Source organism: Canis lupus, chromosome 20 (assembly GCF_011100685.1).
Source record: "Canis lupus familiaris isolate Mischka breed German Shepherd chromosome 20, alternate assembly UU_Cfam_GSD_1.0, whole genome shotgun sequence".
In the NCBI taxonomy this organism is placed as follows: domain Eukaryota; kingdom Metazoa; phylum Chordata; class Mammalia; order Carnivora; family Canidae; genus Canis; species Canis lupus.
In genome coordinates this window covers 24,301,885-24,318,972 of record NC_049241.1, presented here as the reverse complement: position 1 = coordinate 24,318,972, position 17,088 = coordinate 24,301,885, and positions in this window count along the sequence as shown.

Here is a 17,088-nt window from a genome sequence, read left to right as displayed (position 1 = left end):
ACTGGACTGGTGCTCCTGGGGGCTACCTCTCCTGAAGGGAATGGGGTACGGCCACCTCTTCCCGGAGCTGGCCCGCCTAACCAACTGGCTTCTTCCAAATGCCCTGGTGGGCTGTGGGCTCTAGCCCTTTATCGAAATCGGACCGTGGTTTGTGGTGCACTTTCCCCTGGGCGCACTTCCTCTTATAGTGACTCCGGGAACCTGGAGGCTTCACTGCCCCTCCTGCGATTCTGCATGATTTCCCTGTTAAGCACTTTTCTGTCAGGGAAAACTCCTGCACGAATTTTTAAAGTTCCTGCTTCTCCAGGGCTGGGCTTTCCTGTCCTGGAGGGTTTTGCCAGGCTTTAGTCTGCTACTCGTGGTTCCCTTCCCCCACTTTTTTTCTTTCTTTCTTTTTTTTTTTTTTTCCTTCCTACCTTATTAGAAGCAAAAACTTTTCTCTTTTTAGCATTCCAGCTGTTCTCTCTTTAAATCTCTGGTTGAATTTGTAGGTGTTCAGAATGTTTTGAAAGTTATCTAGGTAAGTTTGTGGGGCCAGGTGAGTTGAGGACCCCTACTCTCCCACTGTCTTGCCCCCTCCTCCTCGCTGTTGTACTTCTTAGACATATTTTGCTGTTTTGGCTGTGTGAGCAATCTCACACCTGCAAGTCTCCTCGTGCCAGCAAACACAGTCAGATTCTGTGTTCGGTCCTTAAACTTAGAACTTCATCTGAAGCTGCGGTAAATAATAAAAATGTACATAGTTTTACTTTTCCTATCACTATTTTTAAGCTTGAACTGTTTCTAGCCATTTACTCATTTTAGCCAATTGGTGGAACAATGTAACAAAATAACAGGAAAAATGCACACTTCGCAATCACAAACAATAGCAACCAAGCCATAAAATTACTTTAGCTGAAATGAAATGAACCCTATTATCCACTTGCAAAAGCATTTTTAAAAATGCTTTCACGAGGGCATTAAATGAAAAATCACTGCTGGCTGATCCCTGTTGACTAGTGTTCTCAATCTACTTTCTCACTTTCCTAATTCATAGCCTTTCCTTAGAAAATCACATCAGGCTCTTTCATACAGCCTGATACTAATACTAACACTTTGTTTATCATTCTTCTTGTTTGAAAAACTGGCAGGTACCAAAAGATCAATTAATTTTTCTCTATCATAAGGACCAGATTTTACTTTTGCTGATGGTTTATCTGTCCAAAGTCTTACAATCAATATTCTTAAAAAGTTATTGGTGGATATTCTGAATGCTGTCACTTTCCTTGTTTATAAAGAGGTAGTTTTGTAAAGTGAAAGACTCATAAAGGAGTACCTTTATATATCTTATGCTATAGAAAACCAGATGTGCCTGTTTTTAGAGGGGAAAAAAAAAACGTTGACAAAAATCCCAACAAAGATCTCCAATGCCTGTGGCCGGTGGCCATCAAACCTTCTGCATTCTTTCTAATGGAGACCATTGTGATTTAATGCTTCTCAATGTTTAATAGAATGATGATTAGGCCAAGTGGCAATTTATATTAAAATAAAAATTTACCATCAGGTATTTTAACCTTAAAATACTGTTATGTGAGAGATTTTCCTCTATGACTAAATTTGACACATGGATAGTTTTAGTATTTATATAGCTACCTAGTTCAATCAATAATGTGCCATTTAAAATATTTATCATTATTGGGGCATCTGGGTAGCTCAGATAAGCAATCAACTCTTAATTTCCACTCAAGTCATGATCACAGGGTCTTGAGATCGAGCCCCGCATCAGGGTCTGCACTGGACACATACACACACACACATACACACGCCAATCTACTCATGTGTGTGCTCTCTCTCTCAAAAAAAATTATCATTACTAAAAATACAATATTTAGTGGTAAAATTTAGGCTTTGATGTAGGATTGACATGGATTAAAATCCTGGGGTTTTGCAAATCTTGATCAAGTAACTCAATTTTTAGAATCTCAATTCAAACTGCATAATACGGGTAAGGATCTCATCATCTCATCTGCAGACATCATAATTTTATCTCCAGCATTTAATACATTCTATGGTACATGGCTGGCATTTAATAAATATTCATCTATTGAAATAATAAATTTAATAATGGGGATAGCCCTGTATTTTATCTCATAGGGAGGATGTTGAGAGTGACACAGGATTAAGCAGGTAAATATTGAACACAGATCTAGAATATAAACATTAATAATTATTATTAGGGTAAACAGAATTCATCATACTCCTCTGTACCCCTCTGGAGGCTTTTGAAAGTCATAGGGGTGTGAGCAATAATTACATAGGGACAAAACATGTAAACTAAAACTTTACAAGTCAAACCAAGGTAGGTAGTCACCCTACCTCTTGGTGCTTTTAGGTAGTATAGGAGATCCAGAGTAGGGGTGAAGAGGTAATGAGAGATCTTTGAAAATATTTGCCATGAGTACATACATCCTTCCTTTAGGGCATCACCCAACCTTCCCATGGGCAATTCATCTCATAGGCTCTATGGTGTTCTTCCACAATTACTCACTTCCATCTTACTTACACTTTCAATAGCTCCATCTTGTTAAGATTCAGAAGTTCAGATCTCATGCTCCAGAATAAAAAATTCAGGTTCATTTTTTTGGCTTTGCAGTGTACTATTGGTGTGATCTTGAGTAAACTGCTTAACATCACAGAGTCTCAACTTCTTCATAGGTAAAGTGGTCATAATAATACTTCCCATAAAGCATAGCAGTGGGGATTAAATGAGATAATGCATAGAAAATGTTCAAGGGCCCTCTGGGCAAGACAGTGCCTTAGATTGAAGCACTGGTACACTCATTCTCCTTAATTGCTCTAAGCAATTAACAGCGACAGGTGGAATACAAAGAGAGAAAAGCAATAAAATATGCTGTGGCTTGAAAATAAGATAAGCATGTCTTGAACCAAAGAGAGAACAAAAACACAAAGTACTAAATGGAGTTGAAACTGCAGGAATGTTGGACTCTGTATCTGAAGGTGGGTAGTGGCTGCCAAGAGCTAGAGGACTAAATGATATGAACAAAAGAGAGGCAGTTAGAGTTAGGTTCATTGCTAGAAGCTAGGGATAGGGCAGCAGGGCATGCTGTATCATTGGTTTTGATGAGTACATGAACCTTGTATTAGATGATGCCGAAGAGATTCATTCTAAAACAAAGTCAAGAAAACAACTGGGTTGGATCATGCTAAAAGGAGATATTACCCTGCTCCAAAGTGTCTCCAACTAGAATGATCAGTGAAGTGAGAAATTCTTGAGAAGGCCACGTAGTTTGTTTTTTTAAGATGTCCTTTGTTGGGAATATAGTTCTAAAACCCTTGTTTGTATTGTTTTGATTTCCTTTATGTTATTACCAGAGGACAATAAATGCTGTGGGATTGTTTTTATTAAAAAAAAAAAAACTGCATACCACTATGTGGGATTAAAGCTTTTAACAAGCTGGGAACCTCAGGAAGCAGCAGGACAAAGACAGGGCGTGTGAATGGAGACCAAATCAATATTCCCAGTATCAATGGAGAAGAAGGAGCCTCAAAGTGACATCATGAAGACTGCAGGTCCAGTTGTCTAATGTCAGCCATTGAAGGAGGGAAGGAGAGGGGGAAACAGAGGGAGATAGAGAGGAAGAAATAAAAAAACAAAATGGAACCTAAATCCAAAGCATTATTGGAGATAAAAATAAATGATTACACAAGGAATGATTTCCCCAAAGATATAATAATAACCATTAATTTATATACATCTAACAACATAACCTAAAAATATATAAAGACAAATTTAAACTGAAAACTTTTAACACAGCTCTATTAAAAATGGATAGATCAAGTTAATGGATAGATCAAGAAAAACTTAAGGATAGAGAAGGCTTGCAAACAAAATTATGTTTTATTTAACAGCAATATATTGATTCTGTACCAATGTATTCTTTTAAAGTACAAATGTCCCATTTATAATAACTAGGTCATAAAGAAATATCAACAAACTTAAGAGTTTCACTCTCACACAGACTATGTTCTCTGATGGTAATTAAACTAGAAATCAAGAAGTAAAAGGCAGCTAAGAAGACCACATATTTATAACATTGAAAAATCACTCTTATGTAAATCATGAGCCAAAAGGAAAATTACAGTGAGAGAATTATAAAATATTTAGGGCAGAAAACCAGTGAAAAGGCAACATAAACTAATGGGATATAGATCTTAAAAATACTTAACTATAGAGAACAAACTGATGGTTACCAGAGAGGAGGTGGGTAGGAGGATGGTTGAAACAGGTGATGGAGATTAGGTGGGCACTTATGATGAGCACCAGGTGTTTAGCTTTAACTGTTAACAGTATACCTAAAACTTACATTACACTGTATGTTAGCTAACTGGAATTTAAATGAAAACTTACAAAAACCCCAAAGTTTAAACATATATGCTCAATATCAAAAAAGGCTAAATATAAATGAATTCAGTATTTACACTGAAAACCCAGAAAAATATTTTAGAAAAAACTCCCCACAAAATCAGAAGCAAAAGAATAACAAATGTTATCAAGAAATGAGTAAAATAGAAAACAAAAATACAATAGGAAGGGTTAAAAAAGCCAAATATCGGTTCTCTGAAAAACTGAAAAATCTCTAGGAAGGCTAATAAAAAAATAAAAGAATGCATAAATAAAGAATAACAAAAAGGAGACACCACAAGTATTAAAAATTTAATCTGAGGATTAAGATAATTCTATTACCTTGGCTAGTAACTGAGGTAGGCTTAGACATATGATGACTCCTGGTGGAATGGAAAGGAAAAGGCGAAATTTTGCTCTAATTTTTTTAGGAGAGTTCTCCCCAACCTCTGTCCACTGCCCACCAGGACCTGTTCCCAAACAAGAAACTTCCCCTTTCTGCCTTTGGATGTTGTAGTCTGAAGAAGTGATGCTAGGTGCTGTGGCAGCCCCAGTGGCACGAGGACAAAATTAAGGGAATCAGAGGAGCTAACAAGAATATTGCTGAGCCCCCAGAGTGACCACCCCCAGAACTAACTTTGGATTCTCATCATGTGAGATAAATACATTCCTTACTGTTTAAACTAGATCTTCTAAGAGTATTGTACGAGTTGGAGCCAAAAACATCCTGATGGACACAGCATTCTGAAAGTAGTTTCTTAATTTTATTTTTGAAATGGGAATTTGGTGCAAAATCCACAATTTTTCTTCCCGAACAGAATGAAATAATCTGAAGGGGCTTCTTTCTTCAATAGCAAATGTGCTCTGGGAGCCAGGAATGGAGAGAAGCTGCTCCAAGATGACAGCTGTAGAATCTTCTTAACCCTCTGCCTCCTTCTCATCAAAGTACTGAACAATGAGCAGGATTTACAAGTGATGTCACACAAGATGTCTAAAGAGAAAAGATCAATGGCCCATTCTCCATCTTATTAAGAAGCCAGGACTCTTGGAAAATCCAATCACAGTTCTTGATTACACATTCCCTTCTTTTCCATGGTTCTTTGAATTCCTAAATCAAAGAAGTACATTTCTTCCACAAATTTCCTATTTAGACACATCCTAAAATATTCTTGGGAAACTGAAGAGGTGTAATTCATGCTCTTAAATTTTTCAATTGCTTTACCAGGTAGCTGAACTTAAGCGTTAAAAAAAAATTTCCAACAACAGTCATTACTTGATGAAAAGCACTTTTAGCAGAGGTTTCCAAGCAAAACTAACTTTTAACATAAAAAGATGCCAATGGCATGCTTATTCAGATTTTGGTGAGTGACATGTTCTTGGAAAGTAGTTATATTCTCATTTGAGTTTTCTGTTTCTTGCTTTAAGTACATACAACTTCCTTGTTTTTTGTAACAGTACTTGAAATTGTAGTCATAGATTCTTAGGATTTTTATCCTGCAATGTGTTTAGACACACAGAATATGGGATCTATAATGCCCTGTTATTCCCACTCACTGGTAAAATATAATGTATTGCTGGTTCTTCTCTTAGTGGAGGAGCATGGTATGGAAGACTGTACTTTTTTTCCCCTCTTGTCTCTCCCTCATTTGCTAGGAAAACAACCCCATGGTCCCCTCAGATTGCTGACATTTGGTTAAGGCAGCGTGAAACAGATGAATTTTCCTATCTCCTGACAGAAATAGAAACTACATACAAGATTTTCTTTAAAAAACAGAACAGAGTGACTATAATAGAGCCTAGACTAGAAGTCAGGACTCTGGAGTCTAATTGTTCAGTCGTAGACTTCTGAGATACTGGGGGAAAAAGAATCACTCAAGAACCTCCTGGCACCTCTCTGGGCTGCACCTATAAATGGTAATTATGCTTTTCTATTATAGAACTCTCTAACATCTATTGTGATACATAACTATCTCAAAGGAGTAGTTGACAGCTTAGTTAATGCATGGAGTATAAATCACTTTGAGCTTCCGACAGGAATGTAAAATGTACATTAAATTACAAATCTAGTGGTACAGGAAGGGAAAAAGAAACCATGAATCATGAACAAGGCATGAACAGATGCCTTAAGATAGGGGTTTTATGGAATAAATGCAATTGCAACCTATAGTTGGAAAAGGAAAGTGATGCAACTGATGGAATGGGTTAATTCTAAGGCAGAACTGAGGAGACAGAGATGTCAGATTTCTGCCACAGATTTGCAGAAGGGCAGTGGTGTGGGCCCCAGAAACTCTGACACAGACCATAAGGTACGAAATGGTCTAGCCACTGCCCATTTATCTGTTACTAGATTCATTCCATTAATGATCCAATTCTTCATGCTTTCCTCTATCTATGTTCTTTGCCCATGGGGTTTTAAGCAACTCCCATCAAGAATTGGAAGTTTATTTATGGTATCTAGAGTCTGAGATGGGTCGTGTGACTTGCTTTGGCTAATGGGATATCAGCAGTTGTGATGCAAACAGATGCCTTAAAAATGCTTGCTTGTTTTTAGTTTTGTTCTTGCTTTTCTGTGACTGTGAGGACATGCCCCAGCAAGGATGCTGAAGGATGAGACACGTGTGAGGTGTCCCAGACAAATTTAAACTAGAATAACCAGCAAGAGTACAATGTAAATCACTGATTCGGCTCAGGAGCAAAATAAATGCCTCTTATTTTATGCCACTGAGTTTTGAGATGATTTGTTATACAGTATTCTTGTGGCAGCTGATTGGGTAAAATCAGCAACACTCTTCCTATCTCTCTGTACTTCAGCAACATTAGACATACCTATTTAAGAGAATGTCCCAGCATGGGATCTTTGCATCACAGTTCCCTCTCTACCTGGATTGGCCTCCTGTGCTTCTCTCTCCAGTCCTTTACCTTAGTCAGTTGCTTAGTTGAGTATATTCATTCATCATTTCTAAGCTCAAAAGCTTTTCCTTCTATCCTGGGGTAAGTAAAGTTTCTTTACAGTATATTCACGTTACTTTATACTGCAGCACTTTCTACTGATACGTCTCCTGCGAATCATTACATTCTAATTTTTGTGATATTGATAAGTCTGTCACCTACACAAGATTGCAAAGTCCATGAGTTTACCTGGTTCTCCAATGTACACTAACGCAGTGGACAATACCAAATATAGTCACTTGCACTAGTTTTTATTGAATAAAGACAGAAGTGTAGCAGATGCATCTATCCTCACCTTCTGTGGGTGGTGACAGTTAACAACTTACATCTATATCCTTCTCTAGAGGCATGGCCTTATGTGACAGTTGGTTCACTCAGACAAACCTTAGAAATTACCCAAACTAGACTTCTCCACCAAGGGAAGCCAGTAACCAATGACTGGCTAATGCAGGTATTGAATAGTCCAGCCTGCTCCTTTCTGGGTAAGACAACCTCTGTGGTATAATTCATGCTCTAGAGCTCCCATGGAACCATGCTGAGCTAAACCTCTCCTGAAATCATCTTTGTCTAGTGGGTTCCTTTGTACTACGCTATTCTTCTCAGCCCCTTATGCTTCTCTGGAAAACCTGACCTCAATAAATCACTTGCAAAAGAATCTTTGTGTCGAGTTCTGTTGCCAGTGAAACTCAATCAAAGACATGAGTTCAAATTGAACATTTCTTGCTCAGCCAAGAAGGAAAACTAAGTTAGAACTCTGAAATATCATCCACTGGGATAAATCTTTGGATTGCACCAAGTAAGAGCTCATTTTTTCTCAAAGGGTCTAGAAATTCACCGATATCTAATTAATGTTAGGGTACACTAGAGTCTCCATTGTCATTAATACTCATTCCTTCAATACAAGATTTTATTGAGTAATTAAATGTGGGAGCATATATAAAGCTTTCTCCTTCCTGGAAATGTGTATTCCCATTACTGTGCCATTATATAATAATACATTTCTCAAGAGACCAGGTAGAGAGCATGCTGCATATCTGACTAATAGTATTTTTGGTTTCACTTCTATTATGTGGGTTGCTAGTTTCAAAAGATAATTAAAAGAGAGATGCTGGTGGCTACAAAAATGCCTGTGATACAATGTTAAAAGAAAAATGGGGGCACCTGGGTGGCTCAGTGGTTGAGTGTCTGCCTTTGGCTCAGGCCATAATCCTGGGGCACTGGAATGGAGTCCCACATCAGACTCCTTGCAGGGAGCCTGCTTCTTCTTCTGCCTATGTTTCTGCCTTTCTCTCTCTTCTCTCTGTGTCTCTCATGAATAAATAAAATCTTAAAAAAAAAGGAAAAATGATACAAAACTATGCATAGTAAAATCCTAAACAGTACAACAAATCTGTCTCTCTCTGTATGCATTGAAAAATGAAGGAAAGGAAGCATACCAAGATTTGAATATTAGCAGTAATGAAAGACTTTAATTTTTAAAAAGATTTGTTCATTTATTTTGGGGGCAGGGAAGGGACATAGAGAATCTTTAGGGAGACTCACTGTTGAACGTGGAGTCCCAACACAGGGCTCCATCTCACAACCCCTGAGATCATGATCTATGCTGAAACCAAGAGTCAGACGCTTAACTGACTAAGCCACCCAGGAGTCCCTAAAATATTTAAATTTTTATTTTTTTTACATTTTCTTAAATGTCTATTTTTTAAAAGATTTTATTTATTTATTCATGAGAGACACACAGAGAGATAGAGGTAGAGACACAAGCAGAGGGAGAAGCAGAGGGAGCCCGACTTGGGACTCGATCCCGGGACTCCAGGATCATGCCCTGGGCCGAAGGCAGGCGCTAAACCACTGAGCCATCCAGGGATCCCCTTAAATGTCTAATTTTTAACACAAAGCACGACTGAAATTTATTTTAGTGGTTAAAAATAAGTAACTTAGCAAAAAATTAGAGAACTAGGGCATTTTTTCTTCCCCTAAATGAACTCAGTTGAAATGGTTAAGAAATGGTTTCCCATCTTCCACTGATGGGAAAATGGAGTAGATAGATGCACTTTTCTCTTTTTCTCCCAGTAATTACAACTATAAATCTTGCACATTATGTATTAAACAAACATAAGATGACTCTTACAGGTGAAGAAGAAAAAGAAACAAAGAAGAAAAAGCAATGCGTTTCCTGTTTTTTGTTTTTGTTTTTGTTTTTTTTACCCCACATATTCCAGACTTGGAGCTGGCAAAGCCAGCAATGTGGAAAAGCCTCAACAGAAGCCTGTTCTTTCTAGACAAAGGATAAGAACAAGAATAGCCTATTAAGTCAGAAAACACTCAGACTGCCACTTCTCTACTTTGGCCAAACACTGCAGATAACCTGTGGCCCACCCCTAGCCAAGCCAGCAAATGATGAGCAGGGAGTCTAAAATGAATTCCACCTTCACCAGGCTGTAAGGAAGCATCTCACCCTCCTGTGTCCAGGCAAAGTGCCTAGCTATTATTACAGCTGCAGCTAACCCAGGAAGACTCAGAGTTATGCAGAGAAACGTTTAAGACACTCAAATATTCAATACATTTGTGTGAAATATGGCGTTTTGTGCACTATTATGTGTAAGAAATGTTAAGGTGAACAAGTTAGCATCATGTTTCCAATCTAACACGTGTGAGTCAATGCTTGATAAAGACAAGATTTTAAATTGAAAACTTACTAAGTACACAAACCATATCAGTACGTTTAAGATAATTTAAGAATGACTATTTTTAACTTTATTCAATTTATGGAAATTACTTAAGTGCTTAGGATGGCCTGTCATAAAATGGAGAATGCTCAAAACTAAAATAAAATGTATTAAATTTGTACAGTTTGAATGTTTAAAAGAATCTTACTCAGTTTAAAAACAGATTGAAGCATGAATCAAAGGCCCATTAAAAGTGATTTGTTAAACTGGATGGATTTATAAATAGAATAAGAAGATCTATAACTTTAGGAAGTAGGCTTTAAAATTTATAACTCAATCAATTATTAACTTTCATATCAATTTAAATCTTTAAAAAATCTTTTGAATCCATGAAATCTTCCCCTAAAGACATAAAATCCCTCACATTGACATAAACATTACAAGAACACGTGGTATGCTTATCATCTATGGGAAATTCTTGCCAGGTTTTTCTAGTGTTTCATTTTCCAGCACGTTCTAAAAATCCTGTCAAGTTCCAAGGCACAGTTCTAAGGACATCTGGATTATCCACTCCTTCAGTAGAGGGTCCCTCTTTATTAATTCTGCCTTCTCCCAGCAGCTGCCATCTTGCCAGGGAAGAACAGATGTTAGATAAACATTTGTCTGAATTAAATTTAATTAGCTACATTTTTCAAGCTCTATTTTAAAATGGCGTATGCTGGGACAGTGATCCTGAAGAGGTTTTGTGTTCATGGCACACTTTCAAGTACTAGAATTTTAGATTCAGGATGAAAAGCCTCAGAAGAACCTGAAACCCACCAGCCATATTTACAACGTGAACACCAGGGATGACAACACCGAGCAGCATTTGGTCCCATCCAGCACTCTGTTGCAGTTTGGGAAGAATTGTGATGGCCTTGAACATGCTTTTTTATACACACAGGAGGAAAAAAGCTCTACCCTGTTTTTAAACGAGTCATATTTCTGAGGTCCTGGCTGGTCCTTATATTACTTTTTTTTGACAGTCATAAATTACATCTTAACAGAGGCAAGTATGGTTGACCCCGAACAACACAGGCATTAGGGACAGTGTTTTATTAATAAAAAAATCCAAGAGGGATGAAGAGGGAACCCAAGCAGTTCAAACCCATGTTGTTCAAGGGTCAATTATCCAGTTGTACATATCAAAATATAATCACTCATTTCTCCACGAATGAACACAAATGCTGAATAACTTCTTACAATCAAGTCAATATGTTTTAAAACATGCAATTTAGGCCTTAGTGGATTGTTTAGGAGCTGGTCCTTTTTAAAGACTGAAGAAATCTGCTTTACACCAGATAACCTCTCATTTAATGAAGGTGACTAGGTATTTTATAATAGAATAAGCTCTTTTTCCTGAGTTCTCATTTTAACTTGGGAAGAATGCTGAATTATTTTCCCCATTCCATCTCTCTCAACATTTTTATCCTGAGAGCCCATGTTAAAAATCATCTTTGTGAAGGAATCTTCATGCAAGGTGCTTGCAGGTCATGAAGACTCTAAGAAACAGATTAAAATCTCATTCAGGCTTGTCACATTTAGGTTCTGCTTCTTCCTAAACAGCAAGGTTTAGCCCCACTAAATGCCTTGACATAGGTCCACATACTCCTTGGCATTCATTGACAGAACACTATGTGGCATAATTTCAAATATTAGAATTTTAGACACCACACTTCAAAGATTTAAGGGGCTTCAAACAACATGCAATACACACCGTTAATACATCATGACTCATACTGTAGCAAAAAACAATTTGTGTATTGAACAAAGTTGGGGGGCATATCCATGAAACATGTACTCGTTGAGAATCACTAATTATTCCAATCCCTATTGGAATATTCTAATCCAGGCCTATAACTAAAATCAGCATTTATTCTGAAACACTACAACATAAAGTTAATGAAGAGACTTTTAAATGTTATTTAAATAGACCATTTTCGAAACCAATTTTTACTTACAGTCTGTATTGACCATATTTTCTTTTCTTTCATAATGTAATATATATGCTCCCTGAAGAGAAAGTTATTTAAAAGAACAGTATAACTTACATAAGTTTGCACTCTTATAGAAGATTTGCATTGCAAATTAATCCAAGATCCCTAACTAGAGACTGAATAAATTAATTTATATCCTTTCAGTTGAATACATTCATCTACTAAGCAAACTCTTCTCCATTTGCACTTTAGGTAGTAATTTTCTCTTGGCAACTTCATTTTTATTATACCAATAACCCATATTTACTACAATAAATTCATAAATACAATTAAATAAGCATTTCTCAATCTTAGCATTATTGATTTTGGGCTGAATACGTTTTTTGTTGTGGAGGGCTGTCCTGTGAGGCTGTTTTGCTGCATCCTTGATGCTATTGGAAGTGACTGGCATTCTCCCAGTTGTAACAGACAAAAATGTCTTCAGATATTGCCAGATGTCTTGAGGGGGAGGAGGAGCAAAACTGCCCCCGGCTGAGAACCATTAAGTTAAATAAAAAAAAAAAAAACCCCACAAAAAAACAAGACACCTATTTTTCTAGCAAACGTAGTTTATATCCTTATGATCAGCTTTATATATAAATATATATATTTATATAAACTTTATATATACATGTATATATATATATACACACACACACAGATTGAGAGAGAGAGAGAGAGAGAGAGAGAGAGAGAGAGGAGAGATACATGTATAATGGATAAATTGTTAAAAAATGATCATATATAATGTTTTGTTACTGTTCCTCTGCAGCATAAACTATGAACACTATTCCACAAACAAGCCTGTCTACTTCATCATTCTTAATGGCTACGTAGCATTCCATTGCTTAGATAGAATATAATTTATTTGTTCAATTCACTACTTTCACATACTGAAGTTATACCCCAGTCTTTCTCTCTCACAGACAATAATATGATGAAAGTGCTTATTTCACTGGTTAAGATATTCTTGGGTAACACTTTCTTTCCCTATGAATTTTAAAGGTTTTTGTGTTTCACTGTCTTCTGATACTAAAGAAGAGGCTGGAGAGAAATATAAGTCCAATATGTTTTCCTTGTGTATTTTCTTCTTTGTGCGATCAGATGGGAAGGATTCTCCTTTTATCCTCAAATTGGGAATTTCTGTCTTTAAAATATCAATTTTTGTTATTGATGCTTGCTGAAAAACAGTGGTCTTTTTCAGTATTTAGGCACAATTACACACTCTTTCCAATAAGATTTTCTCCTATTGTATTTTTAGCATGACTCATTTTCAGTTGTGGGTTTTCAGTTGTAGGGCTATCCAAGAGACCTGGATCATCCTTATGTTGGATTATCCCTAACAGTTTCTCGTAGTAGCTTTTATTTCTTCATTCCTCCCTGCATTCATTGTGAATCATACAATCTTTCATTTTACGTGTTTCAGTTTGTTTTTCAATTCGGTACCTTCTTTTTTATTGTTTTGATATTTTCATTTTAGTTACACCAATAATCCACTCTTACTATGGTATATTAACAAATGCAGTTAAATCAGGTTTTTCGGCCTTGACATTATTGACATTTGGGGCTGGAAAATTCTTCCCTATAGGGGTAGGGGTCTCCTGTGCATTGCAAGATATTTAAAATTCATTGGTCCTTGTGATTTATTAGTTCTTGAATATTGTGCTGGTCCTCAATTGGTTTTTCTCAGCTGTCTTTTCTTCCTCTAAGTCAGTCTGAGCATATTTGTGTTTATTAACTGAATTAATATTCTTCTCACATTCTTCTACACCATGAAGGTCTTCCAGGGATTTTTTTTCTATTTCTTTAATATACACTTTTCCAAAAAAAAAAAAAAAAAAGATTATTTGTATGTGTGGTGCTCTTGTCCCTCTATCCCTGTTCCTCTCTCTCCTTTACCATGTGGCAAAGACATCCTACTTTCTTTTAATCTTGCTCATGATTAACAAAAATCACTACATCTCTCTACTCTTTGTTCTTAAGTTGCAGGTGCAAATTCTCTTTGATTCTCAGTCCACCTTATCAGAGAGCAGTTGTCTACCATTCTGAGGGCTGGGAAGTGATGTTCCAACTCCTTTCCTAAGTCTATGTGCCAGTGGTAGGAATGCTGGGGATGGGTGGTGATGTGTGTACCATAACCAGGCCTATCTGCAGTCTTGGTTAGAAGAATTATGGCATGCTGTCTCCTCTGACTTTGTTACGCATTCCAGGACACGGTTACCTTGAGCTAGTTGGGAGTGTATGCTGTCATCACAATGGTGGTGAGGAGAGAGACCCTTTTGCGTGAGATCATTTCTGCTTTCAACACAGAGCTTCTAGCTTGTGCTTCAGTCAGACAGATCAGTGCAGGTGTTCTCTCTTCCTGTTTCACCTGAGGCCATCCAGCAGAGGTGCAACTATGAACATTTTTAAGTCTGTTAATCTGTACCAAAACTTTGCCCTCCAGAAAAGTTTTACCAATTCCTTAGCGATTGCCAAACTAAAGAGAAATATCTATTCCCCTATGTTCTTGCCAATCTTGCTTATTAGAATGCTTATTGATAACACAACTGGGTTTTTTGTAAAAATTAAAAATAAAACTATGGAAAGATATAGTTTAATGCATTTCAATGCATTCAAATATCTTTAAAAATGTTTTTGAAATCCACAGGAAATATTCTGAAAGTTTATAAATATCAATGTGTTCACACAAACTGTGTAACACTGTAAACCACAGAAAGCTAGAGTTCTTTCTTAAAGTGTATGCCTATGAAAGGCATCTTTCAAAGGCAATCTTTAAAGCAAATATATAAAGCTAGGGGTTATTTAAAAAAGAAAAATTAAATATTCCAAGACTTAGTTTCTTAGGTGGGAAATAATGACTTTTTTATAGACAGAGGTTCAGATTATTTTCAAAACTAATAGATTTTTCATTGAAATCCAGAAAGGAAGGTTACTACTAGTCTTTCCATGAGCACATAAAAAAAAAAAAAAAAAATGAGCACCAACTGGTAGAGTCATCTGACTATAATCATGAGATAATAGATACCAAGACCTGGAAACAAAACTGAACCTATGCTTTTATTAACACATGAAATCCTAATACAAAGTCTTCCATCTATCTATCCATCATCTATCTAAAATGATTAGAGACATAGTTCATATACTGTAAAATTCACCCTTTAAAAGTATATAGTTCAGTGGTATTTAGGATGGATATTCAAAAAGTTTTGCAACCATCACCGCCATCTAATTTCACCCCAAAAGAGAACCCTAAACCCCTCAGCAGTCACTCCTCACTCTCCTCTCCCCTCCACTCCTGGAAACTACAATCTACACACTGTCTCTATAGATTGATTTATTACCAGCATTTCCTGCAATGAAATCATACAGTATGTAGCCTTTGTGACAGGATTCCTTCATCTAGGAATGCTTTCAAAATTCACCCATACTGTACCATTTCTGCGCTTCATTCCTTTTAATGGCTGAGTAGTATTCCCTTGTATGGATATACCCTATGTTATTTATCCACTTTTCAGTTGGTAGACATCTGGATTATTTCCACTTTCTGGAAGAGTTTTCTGCAATTTAAAAAAATTTCAATGAAGTACAATTTAGTCTTTGTTGTAATATGTGCTTTTTAATACAAGGTCTTTAAAAAACTCACCCCCCCCCCCTTTTTTTCTTGCTCAGGGCAAATAATTATAAGGATTTGGAGCACACAAATATCCAGCACTAAAAGAAAATGGAAAACAAACTCCAAGTAAGAATCTTCAAAACTTTCCATTTGTCCTAGGCTCTGAGCTCAGAATAGATCTCTTGATTGCTACATTAATGACTTGACTTCATTTCTTTCTCCCTGAGCTGTAAGAAGAGTTAGATAAAGGAGCTCCCAGTTAAAACATCATGTCTCCATGTACTCCCTCTGTACATATAAGGGAGGAACAAGAAAAAAAAAAGACTATTTTTTCCATAGTTGGCATATGAAATCTAATTAATTTTGGACTTATTAAGTTTGACATAAGGTGCCTAAGAATTGCAACTGGCCTATTTCAAATGTCAAAATATGAGACAAGATTTCTGGGCCTAATGTTCTCCAGAAGAAAGGTGATATCGCTAACTAAATTTCCTATTGCTGTGATAATACTGTCTCCAGCCTTCATCTCTCCTGCCTTTTGTCTTATTGGGCGATCATGGTTTTGTATATTGGGGGAGGCAATGAATTAATGAAAAGGGACTTGGAACTAGTTCCCTAGAAAATAGCTCTTGCCTTATGTACTGCGTGACACCTGGAAGGTGCCATTCCCATTGTAGTCCATACAACTTGTCCAATTGCATAAGATATCTTTGAGTTTTTAAATTTTGTTTTTCAAAATATGGGGTACACTAAGAAGAAAACTGATTCAAGAACCTAGTTTGCTCAATGTCTTTGCCTCAAACATTCTTTCAAATTATCTGTGATTATAAGCAGCACAACTATTCTGAACTGGGGTCCTTATGGGTTTAAAACCAAGAGCAGTGGCTTTGGATTCAGAAGATCAGAATTTCAATCCTGATCAGTCACATACCACTTGTATGGTCTCAGTCATGTTCTTACCTTCCCTGGGAGACAATGTTCTCATCTGTAAAACAAGAATGCTAGACTCACAGTGTTGCTAAGGGGATTAATGAAGGCAGCACAGGGAAAGTTCCTGGCAGACAGTCAGCACTGAATCAGCATGAGGTTCTCTGATGTGAAAGTGATGCGTTCTAAAACTCATTAGATTTAGATTGTAAAGCTGTGCTGTCCAATATAGTAGCTACCGACAACATGTGGCCATGAATTAACTGAAATTAAGACTTCAACAAAATTCAGAGTTCAAAAGTATCATGTGGCTACAGCTACATATTGGCCAGCATCAATACTTATCATCGCCATCACTGAAGAAAGTTCTATCGGGCAGTAATGCCAGAGAAGTGATAAGATCACCAGAATTCCAGAAGCCTGAATTTTTGCCACTATGTAACTTTAGCAGAACAACTTTTATCTGATTATGTTACTATTTCCTCAATGGTGAAATGGAATTAATGCCTC